Genomic DNA, 23,261 nt, shown 5'->3' on the forward strand with positions numbered 1-23,261 from the left:
ATATAAAATTTATCTTTACCTATAATACAATTATATATTTTACAAAACTGTATTTTTTTCTAACAGGTCCCTTTTTACTTTTATGAAGAATTTTATTGTTTTTATTAAATGTGTTAATCAGAGCACCGGGTGGGATTACACAATTTAATTTACATTTAAATACCGCTTGATACATTAATAAAGTATATGCTTAGGATATTAAAAAGGATGACGACTTTGCCTCATAAATATCTGATTAATAACTCTTTAGAGCTGCCTAAGCTTTATATAGTAATATGTGGGCAAATAATTTGTGTTTAAAGTAGTTTTATTTTTATTTGTTTTAACTGTTAAAAATAAATTTTTCCAAAAAATTCTGCATCTCTTTTTTTCGCGCTTGATCGCCTGAAGACCAAGTGAAGAAATATTTTGCATTAATTTCTCTTTCTTCTGAGCGTTTATTTTCTTGGTCTTCAACTTTATACTTCTTTATACTTCATTCGCTATACAGGATTATCATAAAAGAATGGTGCGGTTTCAGTAATTCATAGGAAGATTGTAGGGAAATTTCTAGATGTTATATTGGTATCCCTGAAAGCCTCCAACCCAAAAGTTTGTTTATCAGCAGTTGTAACCACAACAATACGTTGTATTGTTGTTGCGATGAGTTTAGTGAGTTACTATGTTCTCGGATAAAGACAAAGCAAAGTGTGTTTTATTGATGGCCAAATTAAAATCCGTAATTTTAGTTCAACGTGCGTTTCGACGTGAATTCGGAAGAGATCCACCGCACAAAAATAACGTAACACGTCAGTTCAAACGATTGGAAGAAACTGGATCGGTTAAGAAACAGAAATCGACCGGCAGACCAAGTGTACCAGACGAAACGGTTGAACTAATTAGACAATCGGCAATTAGAAGTCCTGGGAAGTCCATCCCCAGTCGAAGCGTCGAATTAGGTATTCCACAATCAACAGTTTACAAAGTTTTAACAATTCACGAATATGGGGCTCTGAAAACCCACACGCAATTATTGAGAAACAACGCGATTCGCCTAAAGTTAATGTTTGGTGTGGTGTGATGAAAAATCGTGTAATAGGGCCTTTCTTCTTTGATGCAAAAACAATTAATGGAGTTGTGTATCTTGACATGTTAACCGATTATTGCTTTCCTCAGCCGGATGAACTTGAAAATATTCATTGACTTCATTTCCAACAAGATAGTGCTCCCCCGCACTCCAGTGCATTAGTCACGGATGCTTTGAACGAAAAATTTTGAGATCGATGGATAGGCCGGCAAGGACCCGTACTTTGGCCTCCAAGGAGTCAAGACCTGATTTTTTCTTGTGGGGGTAAATCAAAAGCGTTGTTTATACACAAAAAATTCGCGACCTAAACCGCTTAAAAAACATGATTAATGAAGCAATGACAACCATTAACGAAGAAATGTAAACTAATGTTTGGAGAGAAGTTGAGTATCGTTTGGACATTTGTCGAGCGACCGACTAAGGGCGCATATATTGAAATTTATTAATTATGTAAAAAAAAGTTTGAGACGACAAATTTGAAAAATAAAAAACATAAACTTAAGTAATTCTGTTTTAATATAAACCATGTTCAAAACTGCACCATTCTTTTATGATAAACCTGTACAATACTTCTTCATTCTTTAGCTTTATTTTTGTTTTCTCTCTTCTGAGCAGATATTGTTGGTTTTTAAATATGTTTAAAAATTTATTTGGTGAACTTGCTGTCATTAATACTTTTTACGGCGGTCGAAGAATTTGTTTTTTTTTTCTGATGGAATCTCAAATTTTCTCAGTTTCATTGTATATACGTAAATATGTTCATACTTTTTCAGTTGTAGGTTTTTACGATTTTTCTCAAGGTTTTTGTATTGCATTTATTTCACATTGTTTCAAACTGGTGACGTATTCCGATGCGTACAAGCCTTTTACTAAGAATTGAAAAAGCCTTTTATTAAGAATTGATTTGTTCAGTATTTAAAAAAAAAAGGAATTTTTCTCCCAGAAAATTTTGTACATTTTATTTTAACATAAAATGAGAAACTGTTAATAAAATTGTAATGAAAAAGAATTGTTTGTTGTTTTTTTTTTGTATAGAGAATTCAAGGAACATCATAAATTTCACGTTTAATTACTTTCAATTTTGTTTTTGTTATTATCAATCAGATTTGACAAAAAAATTTATATAAACCGGGACGACTTAAAACCGTGACGATTTGAATAATCTTTGTTTCTAATACTTTAACTGAAATTTGAGTATAGTTTTAAGCTTCAATCTATCAAAAGAATTTCCTCATTATTATATGAGCCGGGAAAAGCTTTAACGGAAAGCATGTTAACTTTTATATTGAAATTTGACTAACTCATTTTGATTCACGTCCTGTAAATGATTTCCAGAGATAAAAAAAATAATAAATTAATAAAAAAAGAAGGAAAAAATAATTGAATTTTATTTTGATATTTTATGTAGAAAAATTTGTTCTTAAAACATCAGGTATTTGAAAAAAAAAATATTATTGTAGCATTTCATAATATGGCGATTTACATAACTTTTCGATGAGACTGCTATCTGTGAACTGAATATAAAATTAAATTATTTGGTTTGGGGAAAAGTTTTTTGTATTGCTCCGATAGATGGCTTTAGAATCGTATAACTGATAATCAAATCTATTAACACATACTGGAATATCAGTAAGTATTTTCAAAAAGCTGATAACAAAGTTGGACACCGATTATTTATTCTCATAAACTAAAAAGAGTTTTAAAAAATTTTATCGGTTCCCCCACCTCCAATATTGCCAAAAGTTCTTTTTTTTAAGCCACTTGTACTACTACTGTGCTTTGGAAGATATATAAAGACATATGGTCTTCATTTACACTCATACATATCATCCTCATTCATCCTCTGAAGAATTATCTAAACGGTGGTTACCGGAGGCTAAACAGAAAAGAGAGGGAAGACATATAAAGAAAATCGGTTAAAAGATATTTAATAAATAAAAAGATAGTTTTTCGATTTTTGGGGAAGAGGGAATTTGGGGAATTTTTTTTTTTAAATAGTAAGATAAACATGTACGCATTACTAAACTTAATATACACAGGCGGTTATATTTGGTAAAAGTTTCAGAAAATTTTACCAACAAATTGGTCCATGTACGAGTACATAAGTCTCAGTACCAAATTTCATCGAAATCGGTTAACCCAGTTAAGGCTGCTTGAAGATTATCGAGAGAATATTTGAAAACTTCAACTGTAATCCCAAAACAGTAAAAAAATAAAAAGAAATTAAAAAAATAAATAATAGAAATGGGCTTTAAAAAGGAAGATGTGATTGAAACAATAACTTTTACACGTTAAGGGTTTCCAGGAGATAGAGAAGAAAAATTTCTTCTGGTGAAAGAAAGAATACTGGAAAATGAGAAGAGGAAATCGTAAAGTTATTTTATGAGATCCAGAGATGATCAAAATGTACAATAGAAGATAAAAGAACAGTAAATTTTACTGTGGTAAAATACACAAGTGTTCAAAAAGTGACGCAATCTTACGGAAAAATGATTCCTTCTTTTGTTGCAATTTAACTGAGAAAAAATGGGTAACCCAAGGCTGCAAAGAATATTTATTGTCTCCCAGTACATTAGATGTGACAGTTATGCCCAGACCTAGAATGTATTTCATAGAAAAGTACGGTGTAAATGCACCAAACAAGTCCTCCATCAAGCTGCTGTACAACAAATTCCAAGAAACAGGAGATGTGGTAGATGCAACCAAAAGTGCTAACACCAGAAAAGTTGATCGACATGCAAATTGCATAGTCTGTTAGTCCCAAGAAATTTGTGAGACGCCTATCTGATCTCTCCGTCGGGGGTGCCCACACGGTATCGTGCAACTGTTTAAAGGTGGGAAAGGTACAGAATTCGTGTTGCTCACGAGTTGCTTTCCTGCAGACAGTGGAAATCGTGTAGCTTTCTGTAAATGGTTCATGTCACTGTAACACCAGATGGGGATGAACTCGATGATCGGTTTTGGTCTGATGAGGCGTGGTTCTACCACAATGGATACGTAAGTGCATAGAATTCACGCATTTGGTGTACGTAAAATCCACATCAGCTGCACAAGCTTTCTTTGAAAGGTGAAAAAAGTAGGTGTTTGGTATGCAACAATGCAACATCACGTAGGCGAATTTTTATGACATTCTTTCACGGCACAGTGAACAGTGAACGCTACATACGATGGTGCAACAATTTGCAAAGACTATACCTACAGACCGGCTTGAGTACACAGCAGGACAATGCTATACGGCCAACAACACTATGAATTTTTTGGATCAGTATTTACATGGACAAGTAATTTCGAAGGGGTTATGATCCCCTCGGTCTCCTGATCTATTCCCTCTTGACTTTTTCTTGTGTCTATACCTTAAGGATGCTGCTTACAAAATTCATCCCCATACCGTTCCCGAATTGTAGAGCGAAATTGAAAGATGTGTCGCTGCAATTCGTTAAAAAACGTTACAATATATGTTTAAGAACTTGTAACATCGTATTTAATTATGCAAATTGCATAATGGAGGCCCCTTTCTACATTTTCCCATAAGTTTGTGTCAATTTTTTGAACACTCTTTATATAGCTAAATAATTAACATGTCTAACCTGCGACTGTTTCATGTAATTTTTACAAATTCTTAAGATATTAAAGGACGATAAACAGGTTTATACGTGTATATTTTACATTAAATTTACTTAAGATTGTAATTTTATTATAAAAATTCGTTAATAAAATCATGTAATACAATTAAGTCTCAAATATTTAATATTAATAATTAACTTATCCGTAAAACTCTCTTTCGCTCTCTCCCTCGCACGCGCGGACACACACACACACACACAAACAGTGAGTGTAAAACTTTCTTTATTACAAATGAACTTAAACATCAGTAATTAAACATACAATCGAATTAGAGATTATTTGTACTATACATAAAATCAAATCAAATTGTAAATAGATTAAATCAATATTAAGCTATGAAAAAAAAAAATAATCAACACGAACAGAGTTATTATTTCAATTAAAAAATAACAATAATAAAAACTACCAAGGTGTAAAATAATATACCTTGGTAGTTAACATAACAATAACATGAACATTTTCCGCTAAAAATCAAATCAATTCCAAATTATAAGGCAACGTATGCAAGTAATTACAACAAAGAAATCTATTACATGCAAAACATTACAATAATTTTCACGGATAAAAACATACAAAAACACACACACAGCCAGAGAGAGAGAGGGGGAGGGAGAGAGAGAGAGTGAGAGAAAGAGACAAACAAAATATTAAAAAGTAATTGAAGGTTTTACCGCATTCTGTTTAAATAAAACTAATGAAAAACAATGTGCGAGTTAAAACAAAAAATGAAAAAAACAACGCGTGTTATAAAAGCATACAAATTACAATTATTAAACTTTTGTCTTTCTCTCTTTGTAAAGTAATAATATTTTATTGTTTTAGTTAAATAACTTCGCTGAATTAATTTCATTTCTATTTTAAATTATGAACTAATTTTTATCGTAATACAACTTTCGTTTAATAATAATAATTTAAGAGATAAATAAATGTAGAAATGATTATTATTTATTCAATGAGAATAAAAACTAATCCTGATTTCCACCGTAACCCTCGACCACATTTAGACACTTACCTCATTTTTGGGACACTTACCTCATGAAATGGGAGAAACAATACTGAGATCTGAATTTAAGAGAGCATTAAAAGATTTAAATGGCAGAAAGGCTCCTGGAATAGACGGAATACCTGTAGAATTACTGCGCAGTGCAGGTAAGGAAGCGATTGATAGATTATACAAACTGGTGTGTAATATTTATGAAAATGGGGAATTTCCATCAGACTTCAAAAAAAGTGTTATAGTTATGATACCAAAGAAAGCAGGGGCAGATAAATGTGAAGAATACAGAACAATTAGTTTAACTAGTCATGCATCAAAAATCTTAACTAGAATTTTATACAGAAGAATTGAGAGGAGAGTGGAAGAAGTGTTAGGAGAAGACCAATTTGGTTTCAGGAAAAGTATAGGGACAAGGGAAGCAATAGTAGAAGGAAGATTAAAGAAAAACAAACCAACATACTTGGCGTTTATAGACCTAGAAAAGGCTTTCGATAACGTAGACTGGAATAAAATGTTCAGCATTTTAAAAAAATTAGGGTTCAAATACAGAGATAGAAGAACAATTGCTAACATGTACAGGAACCAAACAGCAACAGAAACAATTGAAGAACATAAGAAAGAAGCCGTAATAAGAAAGGGAGTCCGACAAGGATGTTCCCTATCTACGTTACTTTTTAATCTTTACATGGAACTAGCAGTTAATGATGTTAAAGAACAATTTAGATTCGGAGTAACAGTACAAGGTGAAAAGATAAAGATGCTACGATTTGCTGATGATATAGTAATTCTAGCCGAGAGTAAAAAGGATTTAGAAGAAACAATGAACGGCATAGATGAAGTCCTACGCAAGAACTATCGCATGAAAATAAACAAGAACAAAACAAAAGTAATGAAATGTAGTAGAAATAACAAAGATGGACCGCTGAATGTGAAAATAGGAGGAGAAAAGATTATGGAGGTAGAAGAATTTTGTTATTTGGGAAGTAAAATTACTAAAGATGGACGAAGCAGGAGCGATATAAAATGCCGAATAGCACAAGCCAAACGAGCCTTCAGTAAGAAATATAATTTGTTTACATCAAAAATGAATTTAAATGTCAGGAAAAGATTTTTGAAAGTGTATGTTTGGAGTGTCGCTTTATATGGAAGTGAAACTTGGACAATCGGAGTATCTGAGAAGAAAAGATTAGAAGCTTTTGAAATGTGGTGCTATAGGAGAATGTTAAAAATCAGATGGGTGGATAAAGTGACAAATGAAGAGGTATTGCGGCAAATAGACGAAGAAAGAAGCATTTGGAAAAATATAGTTAAAAGAAGAGACAGACTTATAGGCCACATACTAAGGCATCCAGGAATAGTCGCTTTAATATTGGAAGGACAGGTAGAAGGGAAAAATTGTGTAGGCAGGCCACGTTTGGAGTATGTAAAACAAATTGTTGGGGATGTAGGATGTAGAGGGTATACTGAAATGAAACGACTAGCACTAGATAGGGAATCTTGGAGAGCTGCATCAAACCAGTCAAATGACTGAAGACAAAAAAAAAAAAAAAAAAAAAACCTCATTTTTCTGTAAGCTTTCTTATTATAGATGCTCCCCTCAATGTCTATGTTACTTTTCACCCTCTAACTGTTGCCCAATTCCGTCCAACGTAAAACCTCTTTGAGAGAACAAAACAAAAAAAAAAAAATTTGATGTTTGAGATCAAGAATGTAAAGTGGACGCGACAACACCTCTTGACCCAATTTTTTATTAGCGTTCCGTGTATTTTGAGGTCGAAGACGACCTCCGGTTAAACTAGGGCTAGGTATGGAGGGGTTGGTGTGGCGACGGGGATCGTCACAAGGCTGGTGTCTTAGCCTACACGGGTCAGGATTTGAATCTCAATATCGCCACCATTTCCCTCCAGGTATACCTAAGTAAGTTTCAAAATATTTGAAAATGCACGATGAAGCACGAAAGAAGTGATTTCATTAACAAATTCATTTATGATACTTTACAAGGTACAAGGAACTTTCTTGAAAAAACAAAAGTTCTTTTATTAAAAAAAAAATTGTACTTATAAGATCTTCGTGGCCATATGTGCTCTGATCTATCTACGACAAATTTACGCAGTAAATTTTTTTTAGTGAAATATTGGCGGTGAATGCTGTTGCTCCATCTTGTAGGAACTAAGCTCAGTAATTTCTTCCACACTTAATTGGCCGAAGAAAAAATAAATTATTTCACTGCAATAATGTTGTGAGTTTACTGTTTTTTTTAGAAAAATTGAATGATTATCCGTTTACGTGATATAGCACACAAAAATATAATTTTTTTGTCGTGTTATAGTTTTCAAAGATTCATGAATATTATTTGCCGATTACATCCGATTGTAGTGGTTGTTGATACGGTCCGATAAATAAAAAAAAAAATGTTACATAGAGAGTCTTCTTTTTCATTTATAAAATCCTAAAACAACTGGCCATAATCAATACTTTCAGGGAAATCAGTATGGTGTAAGTAATGCAATACAGTTATTTTTAATAATTGTAATTCTGAACAATGTTGGTATTATTTTAAATGTTTAATCGGTTCTCTATGGGTAATACTTCTTGAGATTTTTGCTTGGTGTGCCAGTTTTTAATAAATATTTTTTTAATTTTAGTTAAGCGATCAGAAAAATTATCCAAGTTACATAGTTTGAAATTCTGATGTTTTTATTCAGATGCATAATTACATTTCTGTATTTAAGTACGGAATTCTTTAAAGTACGTTCATTAGTGATTTATACTAAAGTGAAAAAGTTTAAATAGAACAATAAATGATGTCACTTGTAAAACAATAAAAAATTTGACTACTGGTTTTATTTAGATTTTCTAGTATTAATTCAATCAAAAATAAATTAATTGATTCTGTAAGAGTACAAATTAGATGATCTGGAATGATTAAATTAAAAGCACTTATCGTTAAAAAAATAAATAACAATCAATCTTAACTATGAAAAATTACAACAGTGGTAGATATAAATAATAGAACAGGTCAAAAGAACGAAACAAAAAGGAAGATGCAACATTAAATATTGTAAAAAGAGAAAATCAAATTATAATAATTTATACAGCTAAAATTTATTAAGTGAAACTAATTTAAAAAACGTTGATCTAAGACAATAAATAAATTATAAGTACACTATTTTTGCTTACAGCTAAATTCTCGTTTAATAACACAAACATTTTAAGAATAAATCGATGGAGGCGAAAACCTACACAAAAAAAGTGTATTTATTTTACGGTTAATTAAAGTTCGATGCACCCATCTAACCCTACACAGTTTCATATTTTCTCAATTCTAATTTACTTACAAATAATAATATTTTCATACGATAATATCAAAATAGTATGTTAACACGTTCTTCCCTACACCGTAAATTTAATTTAATAGTTGCGTAGAAGATTAGCAAAACGTAAGTAGAATTAAATTCAATTAACGGTAACAGTATGTTTTCCAGTTATTCAAACATAAAAGAAGTAACCCAATCCGGCTTGGTCTAGTGATGAACGCGTCTTCCCAAATCAGCTGATTTGGAAGTCGAGAGTTCCAGCGTTCAAATTCTAGTATATTTTACACGGATTTGATTACTATATAGTGGATACCGGTGCTCTTTGGTGTGGTTGGGTTTCAATTAATCAACACATCTCAGGAATGGTCGAACTGAGAATGTACAAGACCTACACTCATACATATCCTCATTCGTCCTTTGAAGTATTACCTGAAAGGTAATTACCGGAGGCTAAAACAGGAAAAAAAAAGAAATGATAATAAATATAGATTTCCAACAAAGAAGGCTTGGAAAATAAAGCCTCTTAGAACACGTATTGTAAAAATTGTATACTGGAAACGGTTTCAGTCACACGCTATTTGGATGGTATAGTATTTTAATATTTAAAATTACTTACATATAAAATAATATAACGTTTAAATTATAATTTTAAATTTAAAAAAATTATATTTATATAAACATTTAAAGTAGAATGGTTATAATTTCAAGGACAAATGAAATACAGATTTAAAAAATAATTATTTATAATTTGTATAAAGAAAATAGAATACCTGTATTCAACTAAAATAACAGAAACAAATGAGACAAAGGAAATATATTATCCTTAATGCTTTGTACTCTGTATTTTAAAGAAATTATAAAAAAAAGGTGAAAGAAACATAACAATTCACAGAACAAATAAAGATATTAACAGATAATACTGTTAATTTAGATAAAACTATAAATAATGTAAAAGAAATATTCAATTATACAGATCCAGTGATAAGAGAAAAATTTAAGTACCTTTATGGAGAAATGAAATTTAAGGGTATCAATATAATCGGCTGAGCTACCACCGATCTGTGTGGCAGAGTGGTAGTGTCTCGGCCTTTTATTGGGAGGTCCCGGGTTTGAATCCAGGTCAGGCATAGTATTTTTCATATGGTATAAATTTCAATTTTCATATTCCCATGTAGAAGCTTCTTTATCTTCTGCAGAATCTTCTTTATAAACTTCTGCAGAGAATTAATTCATCGGTAAAAATAAAAAAAAAAAGCTGACAACCCAGTTGTAGGACTTTCTCATCACTCTGCTATTTATAAATAAAATATAATTAATATATTAATGACATATTGATAAAATCCCACCTTATAACTACAAGATAATAATATCGGCTTAAGGTTAGAACCGCAAATTACAAATCTGGTATTACTTTTAAAAAAAAGCTTCTATTTCAACAACTTTAAACATTAGAATCGTATTCAGCGCCATTAAAAATGTATAAATTCATACCTCACACGACCATATATGTTACTTTTTGTATGAAACAGAAAGTGAAAGTTAAAGTTGAATTTTATAAAAAATCTTTTTTTAACGATAATTACAATAAAACAAAGAAAGAAAAAAATTCGGCCGCTTCGTGGGGTTTGGGGTTCCCAATTTAGTAAAGATTAATTTAAATACGTAATTAGACAACAAAAAAAACCGCAATGAAAATTCACCATCATAGCGATCACAGCAAAGCTTCAAAATTTAGAGCATTTTTTGGTGTGGGGGTGCGATTTTGCAAAGATTTTTATTTTGCAAATTGTTAACAAATGAGCCTAAGAAAAATACGATTTTAGTTAGGCGAAATCTCTAAATACTGAGGGTGACCTTATTCTACAGCCTCAAACCCTTGAAATTTTAATTTTAAAATTTAATACTCAATGTACCATATGCAGAAGTAATCTGACCAAGTTTGGGCAAAATCTGTCCAGTATTTCTGGAGATACTCGTATAAGATGATTTAGAGGCCAACATCGAACATACACAATACATACGAACATTACCGAAACGAAAAATACGAACCGGAAAATTTCCATCCGATTTTTTGGGTTCCTCAGGTGTCAAAACGTCAAGCTCCATGAAAACCGCATATGCCCAAATTGGACCGATTACAATACTTTCCCAGAACTAGAGCTATGGCATAGGCTAGACGAGAAAGTAAAAATATGATTACCCGTGTTAATCAGAATACTCATTAAGATATCCTTGCGTAAAAAATATTCAAGCTAATTGCTCCCAAAATGTAAAACAATCATAAGCAAAATCAGTTTAAAATCGTATCAGTTTTCCGATTCAGTTTATTTGTGTAATGAGAATTTTATGCTGTTTCCTAGAACGAAATGGCCTACAGAAATATATTGAGTAAAACATGAAAGATTGAGGTATCTAATGCGTTACTATTAAGAGAATCTGATGCAAATGTTATAATTTATGTCATACTTAGGTCATATCAGCAATGGAATAAAAACCATCGGCGTGGTTTTCCATTGGTAGATAAATAAAAATCCATCTACCACCGGCACCTACCTTTCAACCCTAGCTAAGAAAAATATTACTTATAGGCACTGTGGAACTGCAGAACCTCTTATTTATACTTGATATTATCGATAACATTTAATATACTGAGTTCTTTTTTCTTTAATTATTTCTACAATTCTAAAGCTTAACGTCAATAACCATCCCCCAATTTATGAAAAAGATACAAAAATCTATGTATGGAACTGTGTGATTCACAGTTCCAGAGACGTGGTGTTTGGCTGTTGGGCGCATCCGTACGTAGGAAGCTGCACGAGAGACTGCGAGGGAGAGAGAGCACTGTCGCTTCCGCAGTGCCGACCCTGGCTGGTGGATGGTAGTTTTTGTTTTATTCCGCGTGTAGAGAGAAAATTATTGAACTTTTTGCGCAAATTAAAACAAGAAGAATGCGTTTAATTTTTAAATGAATAGATGAATCTTCAACTGTTACAATTTAGGTTAAAAGAAAGTAAGAAATGTTTGATTTTGTTCTTTTAAGATTTTTTGGGGTCGACTTTTAAAATTTAAATACTACTTCTCCATCTCTTTTTTAAATTCCGATATTTTGAAATTGATTACACTATAAAAATATTTGAGATGTAAATAACTATTGGCAATTTGGTCCCGACTTATAAAATCTGAAATTAAAATAAGTGAAAAATACTATCTTTTACCTTTGTAAAAAAAAATCCGTTTTGGCATGCCGGGAGGTAGATTTCACCGGTGCTAAGTAGAGATAAAAAAATGTTCACCTTAAAATTAACTTCAAATTTACTCAATACAATGGTTGCATGTGAAAAAAAGTTTCACATGTTAGCTTACACAAGCTCATTTTACAATTCCAGCAAAAGTTTGGTCATCCCAAGCCGTAAGGATTGGTCATATCAAAAATTGTTTCAGACGTAATCAAAAGTTATATCTAAAGTTTCACACGTTTAGAATACGACAAACCCCATCTTACAATTCCAACAAAATTTTGGTCATCCTTGTCGGAAGGGTTGGCATATCAGAATTTGCTTCAGACAAAGGTTTTAGGTAATGTTTAAAGGACTAACAACCGCTTTAAATCGATTCAATACTTTGCCTATTAAGGGAGGTATGATTTCTTTTTGTTTTCGAAACCCCATTTTCTCCACCCCCTGGGCTAATGTTTGGTAATATCAAAAAACCTTACTTAGATAAATGTTAGGCCCTTATCCAACGAATAGTAGGAACTTTAAAAAATTCGATGTTTTACTAATGAAAAAGTTAGACCAATATTTTGTTTTTTTTTCCGAAAAATCTCCCACATTTCCATTCCCATGGTCCGATTTTGGCCGTTAACAAAGTCGACCAGATTTTGGGGCGAGTTATTTTTAAGGAACAATTTGAAAATGATTAGCTCAAAATTAAGGCAGTTATCGTGTCCACAAGAAAATTAACCCTGCTACTCTTCAAGATCTGCGAAATCGAATTGTTACACCAGTGAATTCAATAACCAGTGACCAGTTACCAATAAAAATAATTTCGGACCAATAAAAATAATTAACTCTTATTTATAAATTTCGATTTTTACATCCTTATACGAAGTAAAGAAGTGTTGTGATCGAGAAAATTTTCTGTTTTTAGATTTCAACGGAAATTTGCATTTGATTATCCCTGAATCCATTTTGACTATTTTCGGCGTGACGTATGTACATACGTATGTGCGTATGTATCTCGGATAACTCAAAAACTATTAGATGTAGATTGTAGAAATTTTGGATTTAGGACTGTTGTAACATGTAATTGTGCACCTCGCCTTTTAATTGCAATCGATTTGACCAGAAGGGTCCAAAAAAGCCCAAAATCCAAAACGTTTGGATTTTGGAGTTTTTCTTAACTTTATTAATAAGCCATCATTGAGAAGTTTTCAATAATTAATATGATTAATTATTGAAAATAAGTGGTACTTATTTTCATTGGTTTCAGAGTTATAGCCAAATAAAATTTTAATTAATGAAATATTTGGCTCTTACAAGGGAAACGCACATCGGTTCGAATACGACTTCATTTCCTTTTATTTTTTATTTTTTAAATGAAAAGTACGTAAAATTTTATTTCACTAAAAACTTCTGATTTTTTTTATACTTATTATTTATTGTAAAACTTTTTTTACAGTCTGAGGTTCATAATTATTAATAAATTAATAGAATTAATTTTTTTTTTAAAGTTTAAAAAAGAAAAGATTTCACCGGTGCTAAGGAGGGGATAAAAAAATTCCATTTTTAAGTTAAGAAAACATCAAATTTACTCAATACGATAATGGTTGCATGTGAAAAAAAGTTTCACACGTTTAGAATACGACAAGCTCCATCTTACGATTCCATCAAAATTTTGGTCATCCCTTGCCGGAAGGATTGGCATATCAAAAATTGCTTCAGACAAAAGTTTTAGGTAATGTTTAGAGGATTAACAAGCATTTTAAATGGATGCGATACTGTGCCTATTAAGGAAGATATGTTTTTTTTTTGTCTTCAAAACCCTATTTTTTCCACTCCTTGAGTCAATGGTTGGTGATATATCAAAAAAATCTACTTACGTAAGTTTTATGCGCTTATCCATAGAATCGTAGGAACTTTAAACGAATTCGATATTTTAATTAATAAATAAGTTATAGCAATATTTTTTTTTTCGAAAAAGCAATCCCATTTCAACCCCCATGGTCCGATTTTGGCCGTTAACGAACTCAACCGAGATTTTGGGACGAGTTATTTTTAAGGAAAAATTTGAAAGTGACTCTCGCAAAATTACGGCAGTTATCGTGTCCACAAGAAAGTGAAATCTATATATATATACATATAAACTTTTTACCTGGTAGTAGTTTTGGGGTCTAAGGTATGTTAAACGCGAAGATATGTCGAAATTTTCCGGAAGTCGAATCATGGTATCCGTTATAATAGGTATATTTCTTAAGAAATCTACCTAAAATTTATTATATCACTTTTATTACTACTTTTTCGTTATTATTATAAAAAAATTCAACTTCTACAAGACATAAAAATGAATTATATTAAGACATATATTATTATATATGAATAATGTTTAAAAGAGATCCCGTACAATAAATGTAGATAAACGATGATAAGTGAGTGAAAAAGAGGATCAAAGTGTAACAATGGGTAAATGAAATATCGCGAGAGGTGAAAATGACATTGCAGAAAAGGGGGTGACATTTGATTTTCATTGCAGCAACGGACGCGCTCTTCCATTATGAATGAGACACTGCTTTGCACTTTGTGACGCTGCTAAACCCTTTAAATGAACCTACGTTATCTATTCATCTCAACTTTTACTTTGACAATCAAAATTATTATTTCTCTTTATTTTTTTTTTCATTTAACAAACCGTATTATTATATATTAATTTATTTATTATCACAGACACGACTTTAATTTTTAAATAATTCTTTTTTATTAAATTATTATTTTTTTTAAATCTACGACTGTCGTTAAATAATTAAAGAAACAAATGGTGACAAACGATTCAATAAAATAAATTGAAACTATCCGTTGGTAACCCTGTAGTAGAAAACATCGGCTTTTCAAAAGAATTTTCATTATTTTTAACTACTTTTGTATATTTCAAAATGTGTACCTTGGTGGATCGGCGTGATGTGATAAGATTTTTATTTTCTGAAGGTGTAAAAACGGCCGAAATTTATTGGCGTATGTTAAAAAAATATGGTAAAGAGTGAATAAATCTATTTATATAGATCTAACATTTTAAATCAGGTAGAACAAGTTTCGTCCAATTTTCACTGAAGTGGAAGGCCATACAAGTTTTCGACCGACGCTTTCCAAAATCGCTTGAATGATGTTATTTGTGATGTATGCGTCAATCGTGATGACGCATACGATTTGTATTGTAATCGAGAAAAATTTACGTTTTCATATTTCAACGGAAATATCCATTTTGACCATCACTGAATCCATTTCGACTAGTTTCGGTGTGACATCTGTACGTATGTATCTTAACTGAACAACAATTAACCGAAGGATGTTGAATTTTTATATTTAGGACTGTTGTGTAACATCTAATTGTATACCTCCGCTTTTGATTGCAATCGACTGAATCAAAAGTGTCCAAAAAAAGGTCAAAATCCCTAAAAAGATAAGGATTTTTGATTTTTTAATTGCAGTAATAAGCCCTTATTGAGAGCTTTTCAACGATATATCATAAGTGATACTTATTTTCATTGGTACCAGAGTTACAGCCAAAGAACATTTTAATTAATGAAATATTTGGATGTTACAAGGAGAAGACACATCGGTTCGAATCCGACTTCATCTCCTTTTTTTTTAAATTAATTTATATTGATTTGTTAATAATTATTAACCTCTGACTGTAAAGCTTTTTTTTAATAATAATTCAATAATAACAATAAAAAAAAATATCAGAAAATATCAGATGTTATTTAGGATTAGTATTGGATAAATCCCTTACATGGGGATTACATATACAGGACTTGAGTGATAGATGCAAAAGAGCCCTAAACATTATAAAATGTTTATCGAACTTAAATTGGGGCTCAGACAAAGAGACATTATTGAAATTGTATAAAGCATTGGTTCAATCTAAACTAGACTACGGATGTATTGTATATTCATCCGCTAGAAAGTCGCACTTAAGAAAGTTAGACGTAGTACATAATAGCGGAATAAGATATGCAACAGACGCTTTCCGCTCAAGTCCGGCGGCTAGTCTGATGTCTGAAGCCGGAATAATGCCACTACATTATAGAAGAGAGATCCTTTTTTTAAGATATGCAGCAAATGTATGGGCTTTCCCTGCTCATATAAATTCCAGACCAGCCGGAATTAGGTATCACGAATTAAGAAGAAAATATGAAATTGCTATACCAGAGACACTAGCGATCTCTACTAGAAAAATACCGCTATGGCTCTTGCCAGCGGTTAATACAAGTTTAGATCTCTCTCAAGGAGAAACAAAAAAGAAACCAGCAGTGATCATCCAGCAGGAATTTTTGGCAACCGTCAGTAGTTACGAAGAACATATTAGAATTTATACTGACGGTTCTAAAACCGAACATGGTGTTGGATGCTCGATATATGTAAATGAAGAAGCCCACTTTTGGAGACTGCCAGATGTGGCCAGTGTCTACACGGCAGAACTCACTGCAATTCAGTAAGCTCTTCGCTACACTGAACACTATTGCGAAGAGAGAGTGCTAATATGTTCCGATTCATTAAGTGCACTCGTCGCAATTCGGAACAAGAACATTAAGGATGTCCTAATTGCAAACATCCTGTCCATTTTATACGTACTAAAACAACGAGGACAGCGATGCGTATGGACTCCGGGGCATGCTGGTATTACAGGTAATGAAATCGCAGACGAAGCTGCCAGAAAGGCAACAGTCTGATGATTTGGATGCATTTCCTGTAAGAGTGGCAGATGTTAAAAGCCGTCTAACGAACATAGTAAGAAGCAAGTGGAACGCTGAATGGAGGAGTTTAAATACAAAACTAAACACTCAGTTAAAACTTCTCCTTATAAATGGAAAAGCGACTTTAAGTTGACTCGCCGTGAACAAGTAGCGGTGACCAGACTTAGAATCGGTCACTCGCGATTAACAAATTTATATTTGTTAACCGGCGAAGTGAGACCAATGTGCGGTGTTTGTAATAAAACACTGACAATCAAGCATCTAATAGAAGAGTGTACCATATATGAGGACCTCAGAAAGAGGTTCCGTCTTAGAAATAATATTAGTGCTGATCTGGATAATGGAAACGAAGAAAATATAGTTGCATTTTTACACCCCAGTGGACTTCTTAAAAGTCTATAAAATGAATGTTTAAAGCTGCGACAAAAGAAACTCTAAGCGGTAGTTTATATATATATATAAAGAAAAAATGGTATTGATAAGTTTAATTTTAATTTTAAATGCATGCATATATATATAAGGGAGTCTCGGAACGTGGCACGTATAGTGACGGGAGGTAGCCCTCTTGCCTAGGCCATTTTGGCTCACCTGCATTCAAGAGCAGTGAGTCGAGGTGTGTCCGATGATGACATGGGGGACCCTCAAGGGTGGATTGAGGGCGCGAGGCTGTGGGTGTACGCTGTGCATGCCTATAGCCTGTTTATAAGAAGGATTCAACTGCCACGGCACCCTGGCGCGATTGATATACTGCTCAACGGCGGTTCTGGTCGCCCCGAGGGTGCTTAAACAAACTATAAATGAGACTCGTAGAAAAAAGAAAGAAAGATGTGGTATGATAAGTTTTAATTTTAATTTTAATTTAATGGTCTTTTGAGAACCTATCTCAAATTTTAATATTGGGGCCTTTACACCCAATAAGTGTTTGTGATTGTCCTCGTCTTTATGTCTTAAATGTTTTGTGTAATTTGTGCTTTTAAATAAAATGTAAGGGCCCTTTACACCCTTACATATGACGATCCAGATGGTGATAGTTGTTTCTTTTAAAGATTATGACGAGGGCTAATGACCTTAGCAGTCGATGCCCGTAATAAATATTAAAAAAAAAAAAAGAAGCGTACAAGGAAGTCACATCACATTTTTTTTAAATAACTGAAATTTGTAGAGCGAGTATCCGCACCTTTCATTTCATGAAACTGAATTAACTGAAATAACCTGAATTAACTGAAATGCGTTGAACGTGGGTTTCGAGACGATCCACTTAAAATCAAAAGACATCTAAATTCACGTTTGTATTTAACTTAAACGACGATTTTTAGCGGAAGATCACATAATAATTTGTGATAAAACTTGGATTCAACAGTTTGAACCCGAATCAAAACCTCAATAGTTTTTAATGGAAACGTCCGAGTTTCTCCCCCCCCCCCCCCAGGAAAAAGTTCAAATCTTACGCGTCTGCCGAAAAGTGGTGCTATAGGTGTTTTCAGACCATAAAGAATTAGTTTATTGTGATTAATTGGGAAAACAACGTACAATTAACTTTTTTTGTCTTTTTAATGATTCATTCTCCGTATAAGCTAGAAGCTTGTAGATTGGAATATGAAATGAACAATTTGTAGTGTTTGAAAAATTCCATGCCTTACCGGTATTCGAACCCGGTACTACGAGTATTGCTAAGATATGCTAGAAAATAAATCAAAACCCGCATTAAGAAGGAAACGTTCCGATGCCCTATTAAAAGCCCTATTAAAAGGGCCCTATTAAAAGATGCCCTATTAAAAGGCGTAATTCGTTTGCACGATAACGTCCCTCTATATCACCTAAAAGACACCTATAAAACGTTTGATAGGGAGGTGTTGCGCATCCTTCTTACAACAGAAACATCAGATTTTTTATTTATTTGGTCGTCACGATCAATTTCGTTGTATTTATTCTAAAACCTTTCTTAGAACTCTTCACCTACAAAAAATAGTAATTTCTTTATTTTTTTTTTTACAGCCGATTTCCTAAGTCTTTCTTTTGTTTCGTAAAAATCAAATCTATCCATGTTTATTTTTTTGCCTTGTTAACGTTTCTTGTCGAAATAAAAAAATAATAAAAGATTTCCGATCTCCGTGGTGTAATAGTAACACACTCGGCCTTTCATCCGGAGGTCCCGGGTTCGAATCCCGGTTAAGCATGGCCTTTTCCATTAAAAAACAATATATGAAATTTCTCGCGTCAGAAATTATTACTATTATTGTCTTTTAAGATGCGTTCTTATTTTCGTTGTAACATTCGTTACTTTTATTTAATAAAAATATTTTTTAAATATTTTTATCCATTATTATACAGAGGCGGTATATACAGATTATTATACCCGAGCGATTCAGAAAAGATTTCACAATTTTAAAGCATATAAAATTTTATTGAGAAAACTTACAAATTCGATTGAGGTCTCATTTCATAGACAAATACATCACGTTTGTCACCCAACATTCACTTTGATTCCGTATGGATTTCATTTGTATTGCGACTTATATCTCACCTGAAGACGATTACATTCCAGAATGTAGCCATCAAGTCGGGCGTTATCTCTGTATCTCCGATGTTAAATCGAAGTCTTAACTCAACAAGATCGGCAGGCAAAGGTAGTAAATAAATCCGATCTTTAATGAAACCCCCACAAGAAAAAATCTAGCAAGATCAAATCTGGGGAGCGAGGCGTCCATACGATTGGACCTTCGACCGATTCACAGACCTGGGAATCGAGTATCAAGAAAATCTCGGACTTCTAGGCGGTAATGATTTGGTGTCCCGTCTTGCTGATAATAATGTCGTCCATCTTGGTCATCATTGTTTAACTGAGGAATTAGACATTTTTAAGCACGTCAAGATAAACGATATCATTTACAGCAACCTCCTGAAAAAAGAACGGCCCGTACTGTCTTCGTTTGCTTAGGACACAAAAAATATTTACCGTAGGACTATCACGAATGTGCTGCAAAATTTCATGAAGGTTTTTTTCTACCCAATATTCTGCAGTTATGGGTATTCACCTCGCAACCGATGCGAAACGTTTACATCATTAAAAATTACATCGTCTAAAAATGTATCGTTGTGTGCAATTTCTATCAACCATTTCTACACAAAACTGCAGCCGAACAACTTTGTTGTAATTTGTAACGTGTTGAACAACGTAATTTATATGGTTTCAAGTGCAATAGTTAACGTAATGCATGCCAAACAGTCGTTTGTGGAATGCCAGTCTCACATGACGCACGTCGAGTTGATTTCTAAGGAATACGTGGGAATCTTTCTCCGAGTTGTTCCACAGTAGCTTCAAGGACACTTGGGGTTCCTGATGATTTTGTATGTTTAACAGAATAACAGGTCTGAACGAAGGTTTGGTGCCAAACGTAAATTGTACGCCTAGTAGGAGGCTTCCTACCGTACTCTACGGAAAATACGTTGAACTGCAGTTGCTTGACCGCAAATCTTAAAACCAAAACACACAGGGAGCACTTGTAAATGTGTCCAGTTTTTACAACACTGGTGCCAGCGTTGGTGGCCGAATTCGGTACTAATAAACTACGTGTATCAAATCTTGATGTGTTTTGCTGAAAAATTATACCGCAACCGAATCTGTAAATTATTTAAATAAATTTAAATGCTTTTTAATTTGTATTATTATTTTGAATCACCAAGATAGAGTAGTATACAATAAATTCTTTACAACAGGTATGCAAACACTGTTATTTTACCGTATATATCCTAGCCTAGTCATCTCTATAGCTTTAATATGTTTAAAGAAATTTAGATACAGAAGGAAATAGTCAAAAATTTTTTTCATTCAAGGTAATGATTTTCGTTATACAATCTGTGTCTGTAATGAACATAGTGAAGTGTAAATCATATGACTTATATCTATTATATTCCGTTAAGTTTACAATTCCGAAGTATCATAATATGTATAACAACAGGAAACCACTTCACACCTCGAGTTTCATAATAAATTTGGCATGTATGCTATTTTTAGTATGATCATTTTATTTTGCTTTCAAAAATGAAAATAATTTTTTTTTCAAAATATTTAAAAATAACCGTTCCAAAGTAAATTAGTTAAAAAAAAAATACAAAATCGGTGCTTATGGAATAACCGTTGATTAAAAAAAATATTTGAGAAGCATAACGAGATAGGTAACTTATTAAAAAATTAGAGAAAATATATTTTTACTATTTTATCCTTGCGACTTAAACACCAGTAAAATCTAATTTTTATTTTTTAAATAGTAAAAAAAAAACTTTTCTATCTTTCTTGATTATTATTTCAGTAATGAAATTAAATTTCGGAAGTAATTAGAAAACTAATTAGAATTAACAAATTACCAGAATGAACTTTAAGAGAAGTTGTAAGTGAATCAACTTAAATAGAGAAGTTTTATGTAAAACAGTTAATTTCCATTTTGACCAACTTTCCGATTAGATAGGAAGAAAATTGGTTCTTCAGACCTTCCTGTTTTATTCTTTTATGATCTTTAAGCATTCAAAGTCACATTTTAAAATTCAAAAAATTAGTTTAACTTTTTTATACTTCGACTGCCATTTTAACCACCTTCATGATGAGATAACAAAAAAAAACGAACGATACTTTCTTATTTTTGATGCTGTATTGAAAATGTACGTCCAAATTTTGAAATTTCAAGGAAATTGCAGGGATGGAAATAGGTGTCCAATAACGAACGAATTTCAGTTAATTAAAAATATTAAAAAATAAAATAAAGTTACCCTCATTTTTTACCTTATTATGGGTAAATAATTAATTAATTCATACTGTTCTGCCATCAGGCACGTCCTGTCATGGCTGCTGCTCTCCACCTAGTTCTATCCTTTGTTTTAGCATATTTTCACTTTTCCATAATCCCATCCATCATTTCAAATTTTCCCTTCCATTCCCTTTTCTTCCATTCACCAGCCTTTCCATAGCATCCACCAATAAAAACACCTTCTCAAACGATGTCTTAGCACAGTGGTTCCCAAACTTTTCCATGCCGTGGCGCCCCTTTTCAGTTAAAAGTTTTCCATGACGTCCTACCCTAAGTAAAAGTATGACTACTCGTACGAGATAAAAATAAATAAAACTCGTGTATCTTCGTTATTTTTTTACTTTATTAACATTAAAGTAATTATAAATTTCTTGGTTCAATTAATTATGAAGCTTTTACAATATTTCGCGGCACCCATGTGAAGAGGCTGCGGCTCCCTGGGGGGCCGCGGTGCACAATTTCTGAATTATAGTCCTAGCCAGTCCTTTTCCTATAATCACTCACGTTTAGAATTTTCCTGATCTCTTCGATTATCCTTAATACTTCATCATTCGTTACATAGTCTATAATTTATATTATAAATTAAAATATAATTATTTTTATTAAGTTTTAAAGTCATTGGTAATGAAATGAAGTGACTAATATACTCGTAAGACTATTATCGAACGTTTTAATCCTCCTTTCTATAAAAAAAACGGGTTATAAAAAATTCTGGAAGAAATATATGCACGTATTTTATTGTCTGTATTCTGATTAAGATCCCCGAAATGATTCGAAAAAAAATTCTTCTAATACGGCTAAAAAAAATAGGGCACTGATTGCATGATGTTTTGGAGAAAATTAAAAAAACTGGAACGTGTAATTTTCGCCTTTCTTTAATTTTTTACCTGCTTCAAAAAAGGAGTTTATTTATACAACCCGTTATTTTTTTTTATGTTTGTTCACATCTTCTGCCTAATAAATCGATTGAAATAAATCTTGTTCCAAACGACGCAGTTGCTTTTCGCGGTGGTACCATGATATTGAAAACATTTTTCAGACACAAAATATCGGTCTGAAAATTGATAAAAAACACTTTTTGCCGTCCGGCAGGTAGGTAGGGACAGTGGAAATTCTGTTTTATATGTTTGCGTCACATTACATGATGTTATATGGTCTTCTTTAGAGGAAGTAATGTAAGTTTTTGCACAACATATAGCATCGTTGATAAAATCGTCAGAAATAGAGATATGTCGTCTTAAATCTTTCAAATCCAATATACATTATATATAATATACAGAATCGGTAGGGACAGCGGGAATTTTATAATTTAACTAGTTCCCCGTTGCAGCTTCGCCCGCGCAATATGCGTTTCCCGTAGCGATTAATCTTTTTATTTTATGTTTATTAGTCAAGTAATCGAAAGCAAGTGCAGCCGGTCACAAATAAGTAACGGTGAGAGTGGCTGCAGGGGTTGAACCACAGCGCCGTATACCTTCGCACCCTT

General features: G+C 32.5%; 1 protein-coding gene across 1 annotated transcript in view; it reads right to left on the reverse strand.

The window, feature by feature from the left end:
- The window catches only part of LOC142332611 (uncharacterized), a 643,294-nt gene that overhangs the window by 451,309 nt on the left and 168,724 nt on the right, over positions 1-23,261 (reverse strand). The gene's annotated exons all lie outside the window — the stretch shown is intronic.

The sequence above is a fragment of the Lycorma delicatula genome, chromosome 11 (assembly GCF_047948215.1).
Source record: "Lycorma delicatula isolate Av1 chromosome 11, ASM4794821v1, whole genome shotgun sequence".
NCBI lineage: Eukaryota > Metazoa > Arthropoda > Insecta > Hemiptera > Fulgoridae > Lycorma > Lycorma delicatula.